The sequence below is a fragment of the Lethenteron reissneri genome, chromosome 53 (genome assembly GCF_015708825.2).
Source record: "Lethenteron reissneri isolate LAM-NWPU_2019-01 chromosome 53, ASM1570882v1, whole genome shotgun sequence".
NCBI classification, from domain to species: domain Eukaryota; kingdom Metazoa; phylum Chordata; class Hyperoartia; order Petromyzontiformes; family Petromyzontidae; genus Lethenteron; species Lethenteron reissneri.
The window spans coordinates 4,325,004-4,331,003 of NC_083831.1; positions in this window are offsets into that span (position 1 = coordinate 4,325,004).

Sequence of the window (6,000 nt, forward strand, 5' to 3'; positions counted from 1 at the left end):
CTTGAGACTCCAGGAGATCGGGAGGCTGGAACTGTTTGCAACTTTTGTGGATTTGAATGAGATAAAGTTGTGTTCGTGTGTGACTTCTTGCCAGGATTGGCGCCATTCCAATTACACATTTCAGCTGCCGTCATCAGTTGAGACATTATCATACAAAACTACATACATCCTCTCATGTCTTCTTGGTTCTTTCAGTAAAGTCACGTAGAATGGAAATAATAAAATAATAAAAATAAAACATAATAAAATAATTCTCACGACGTTTCGGCCACAACGCAAGCAGCCGTCCGAAACGTCGTGAGAATTATTTTATTATGTTTTATTTTTATTATTTTATTATTTCCATTCTACGTGACTTTACCGAAAGAACCAAGAAGATGAATCCCTGCAGTCACGAAAGCTTTAAATCGAAATCCCCTCATGTGTTTGCCCTATTACCCATGACTCCTATTATCAGCAGGAGCTGTAGGGTCCGTGAAAATTGCCATAACCTGTAGCCCTTTTTTCTCCTCGATTATCTGCAGTATTCTACTGTGGAAACGCTTCGTGTCATCTGAAAGTTTTTTTTTTGTGGGAATAAGGATAAAATCGCCAAATTCCACATTTTGTTACCGCAAATCATTGGAGTAACGTCATTGATCAATGACGTCGCTGGTACAGCAATGGCATCGGTGATATTCGCCTGCCGCATCACCACGGATGAGAGTTCTACTGCACTTTAGTTGAGGTGCGTGCGTAAACATTACCGTCGCAAAAGTGGCGAAATTCTCAAACCCGGTCTCCTGTAATTTAGCTTCAAAGTAGAACTGCCTTCTTTGTACTTGAGGGCGTTTTCGTTTGACTTTCAGAGCCTAACTCAAGGTATCACCATCGTGTGCTTAGAACCTCGCTAAAGTGCTGATAAAGTTGACATGAACCATTATGATTTATTCAGCCGCAGGTCCTACTGCAACACCGTCCTGAAATGTAAATGCAATTCAGCACATTAGTAATTGGCATCTAAATTAAGCGCCTGGTTTGCACTGTAATTGCGTGCAGTGCAATTGTGCGAAACATGTTTCATCTGTTGGTTGTATCTTCAAGGGGCTACTACAGTAATTCTAGATTTGAAGCTTTCGTGACTGCAAGGATTCATATTTTTAGGTTTTTTCGGTAAAGTCACGTAGGTAAAACATTCAAATTAATAAAAGTAAAATAAAATAAAAATCACGACGTTTCGGAGGCAACACAAGCTTCCGTCTTCAGGTGGAACCGTCACAGCCACGACAGCTGTATCAAGTAAATGAGAGATTACAAGAGCTACCACTCCGTTTATATAATGGTTGGAGAGGGGGGAAGGGCCAAGTACGGCACACTTTTTATTAATATGGTAAGGTGAGGCATAAGAGGCTGAGCCTTTGTTATGGAGAGGTACGGTTTGTGACTACAGTAATTTGAATGTGCTTTCCTCGTCCCCGTGGCTCCGTCATGAGTACACCACAACACGCCGTTGTTCTCAATTCTCCGTGTGACTGTGCACTATGACACTGCTTGTTTTTTAGTTGGTCTGTTGTGGAATTTCTGTCGGTTGTTGTTTTTTTTGTACAATAAACAAAAATTGTGATACAAACTTTGAGCCTTGAATCGATGTCTACGTTGCACGCGTTGCAGTCCTTCATCGATCCACTGCTGGATGAGGGTCTCCCCCACGCCCGGTGCTGGTCATGGTAGCAGCAAGTGCAGCAGCAGCAGCAACTGCAGCAGCAGCAGAAACTGCAGCAGCAGCAGCAACTGCTGCAGCAGCAGTAACTGCAGCTCCCTTTGATGCTGTTAATCCTGCATAATGCACATGCATATGCAGTACTAATCACATTCCTGCATTTCCCATAAATATGTTAAATTCCTTTTGATATGCAAATTCCTTTGTCAATGCGCCCAGCTTATATATATGCTCCAAGCTCGTGTGCTGTTTCATTCAGACTCTGTCGCCTCGACGGACCTGGTTTTCACCTGAGGACGGCTGCTTGCGTTGTGGCCGAAACGTCGTGAGAATTGTTTTATTATGTTTTATTTTTATTATTTTATTACTTCCCTTCTACGTGACTTTACCGAAAGAACCAAGAAGCTGGTCATGGTGTTTGTCTGACCGGTTCACGACACTGGTTAGTGCGGGTTGGTGAAGGCAGGGAACATGCAAGTACTGTCCAACACAGGTACTGCACAACAATAGACTTTCCTGCACTGCCCTCTGCTGTGCATATGTTGCATTTATTTCTCACAGCGCGTAGCCGAATCGTTGCGAGGGAAGGCCAACAAACGAAAAATAAAAGTTTATAACAAAATTAACCCGTAAAAACAAAGTTTTTCACTATAAATCCTTTAAATGCGTGGCATCGGTTTTATTTTATTATTAATTTCTGTTTTTCTTGAGTAAGAGTTTCATTTTTATCACATTGGTATTTTAAATTAAATATGACATATTTTTTTTTCCTAAAAAGTGGAAAATTTTGGAAAAAAAATTTTCACGAAAATAAATTGTCACGCACAACGAGTCTGTGTGCAAAATGTCAGCTCGATTGGATCACGGGAAGTGGGTTAAAAAACGACCGAAAGATTTGCACAGGGCGTAAGCGCGCAAGCAAGCAAGCACGCAAGTGAACTTAATATAAAGGATTCAAAAAATAAGAGCCCCTGTCAACAATCTTCACTCCAGTTGGAGGTCGCTCACTTAGAAGCGTATCATCCCCGTCGAACAGGGGTGGGGAACGTCCGGCCCGCGGGCCGTATGAGGCCTGCGAAATCATTTGGGTCTGGCCCTGCCAAGGCAACCGCAGGCAGAACTCGAAATCAATAAATCTCGGAGCAAACCTGGAAAAGCAGTTGCGAGTAGCAGCAACATCATCAACACCAGCTAACATCACACGCCTCGCCAAAGAGAAGCAGTTCCAGCCATCGCATTAGGGGTGAGTTAATAAAATGTTTGACCAAATATAACGGGCTAATTTTTAAGTCGATAATTTTGTATGGCCCGCGAATGATGTTATAATTATCCAAATGGCCATTGGCAGATTAAGATGTTCCCCACCCTTGCCGTAGAAGATGACAGGGTGCAAGCCCTGCATATTTTCGCTCACGCCACATCTGGGTGGAAGGATTCTCCACTAGGAAGAGCTCTAAAGCAGTGGTTCTCGACCAAGCGGACCCTGGGTGGGTGTAGCGTGGAGTGAGAGTCATTGGTGAATGATCACGCACGAATCTGCCAATATAAAATAAATACGATAAAAGGTCATACCTCGATTTAAAGCTTTCGTGACTGCAGGGATTCATCTTCTTGGTTCTTTCGGTAAAGTCACGTAGAAGGGAAGTAATAAAATAATAAAAATAAAACATAATAAAATTATTCTCACGACATTTCGGCCACAACGCAAGCAGCCGTCCTCAGGTGAAGAACAGGTCTGTCGGAAAGACAGACGCTGTCAGACGCTTTCTCCTACATCAGAGTGCAGCGCCACATTAAATACGCACTACAATGACAATAGTTTAAAGCGATTTGAAGCATGTTTTATATTTTTTGTGGGGGAGGGGGCAGAGCTTTGTGACGTCATATTTGAGGGGGGGGGGGGGTCTGACTTTTTGTGACGCCGTGTGACGAGGGGTGGGGGGGTCAAAAATCGTCCAAAATCGCGTGACGTCATTTATGGACGGCCCCAAAGTCAATCTGCAAATTTGCAATGCAGACTCTGAGGGATGGAAGGAAACGTTCCTATTTTTTTTTTTATTGCCGCGCCGGTGAAATCGAACCCGTCGACTTATGGATTTCAATTGCCGCGTGCTCGCCGTGATAGAAATAAATATTTCACTTCGGAAATTTGAATTTCCCGCAATAATAATAATAATGACGTCATGTAGCCCCGTTGCTTCGTCGTCGTCTCCTCACATTCCGGTCCCGTTTCACGAATTTGAATTTCCCGCGCGCCGTGACGTCACCGATTTTGTTTTAATTATTGTTAAAATGACGTCACGTCAAACGTCTCCTTCTCAATCGCCCCCCGCACCCTTAGATCCCGGTCCTTTTTTTAAATCCTTTAGATTAAGTTCACTTGCTTGCTTGCTTACGACCGTGCAAACCTTTCGGTCGTTTTTTAACCTACTTCCTGTGATCCAATCGAGCTGTCATTTTGCACACAGACTCGTTGTGCGAGACAATTAATGTTCGAGAATTTTTTTTTCCAAAATGTTACACTGTTTAGGGAAAACAAATTAAATATTTAATTACCAATTGCTTAATACTGGCAGACAATCGTCTGACCCATAGGTGGCAGCCATCTCAAGCCAGAGGACGAGAGGACTCTAGCAGCCACGCATATAAAGTATTTAGAGTGAAAAACTTTGTTTTTACGGGTTATACTTATTACGAACTTAAACTTCCCACCGCTAAAATAAATGACGTGAAAGGCGCGCAACTCCGCCCCCTACATCGCCGATCCCGTTTTACGAATTTGAACTTCCCGCCGTTAAATGACGTCACGTCACCCGTCTCTTCATGACGCGCCATGACGTCATCAATTTAGTTATTGTTAAAATGACGTCACCGCGCCTAATCACTTCTCCCCCCCCCACACAACACGGCCCCTTTTAACGAATTTGACGTCATAGATAGTTTTATAGTTAAATGACGTCACGTCGCGCGCCTCCATCTGCTCCCCAATACTTAATAGCCGCCGTTAGCCACTGCCAGGCCAGGTGCACTTTTGAGGCCACGTGAAGTGTCTCGGGACAGACCCAGGTGGATGCCATGGGTTGAAACCCCTCACCACCACAAACCCCTCACCACCACCACCATCCCCTCACCACCACCCCCTCACCACCACCCCTCACCACCACCCCTCACCACCACAAACCCCTCACCACCACCATCCCCTCACCACCACCCCCTCACCACCAACCCCTCACCACCACCCCTCACCACCACCACCAACCCCTCACCACCACCCCTCACCACCCCTCACCACCACCCCTCCCCACCACCACCCCTCACCACCACCACCCCTCCCCACCCCTCACCACCACCCCTCCCCACCACCACCCCTCACCACCACCACCCCTCACCACCACCACACCTCACCACCCTTCACCACCCCTCACCACCACCCCTCCCCACCACCACCCTTCACCACCCCTCACCACCACCCCTCCCCACCACCACCACCCCTCACCACCACCCCTCCCCACCACCACCCCTCCCCACCCCCACCCCTCACCACCACCACCCCTCACCACCCCTCACCACCACCACCCCTCACCACCACCACCCCTCACCACCACCACCCTTCACCACCACCACACCTCACCACCACCACACCTCACCACCACCACCCCTCACCACCACCACCCCTCACCACCTCACCAACCAAACCAATCCCTCCCCACCCCTCACCACCACCAACCCCTCACCACCACCAACCCCTCCCCACCACCATCCCTCACCACCACCAACCCTACCACCACCCCTCACCACCCCTCACCACCACCAACCTCTCACCACCACCACCCCTCACCACCACCACCCCTCCCCACCCCTCACCAACCACCAACCCACTCACCACCACCACCACCCCTCACCACCACCACCACCCTCACCACCACCACCAATCCCTCACCACACCTCACCACCACCACCCCTCACCACCACCCCTCACCACCACCCCTCACCACCACCCCTCACCACCACACCTCACCACCACCACCAACCCCCACCACCCCTCACCCCTCACCACCACCCCTCACCACCACCACCCCTCACCACCACACCTCACCACCACCACACCTCACCACCACCACCCCTCAACACCACCACCAACCCCTCACCACCACCACCAAACCCCTCACCACAACCACCAAACCCCTCACCACCCCTCACTACAACCACCACCCCTCCTCACCACCCCCACCCCCTCACCCCGCCCCACACCCCCGCGCGCCGTGACGTCACCGCCGTGTGTGTGTACAGGTGACGTCACC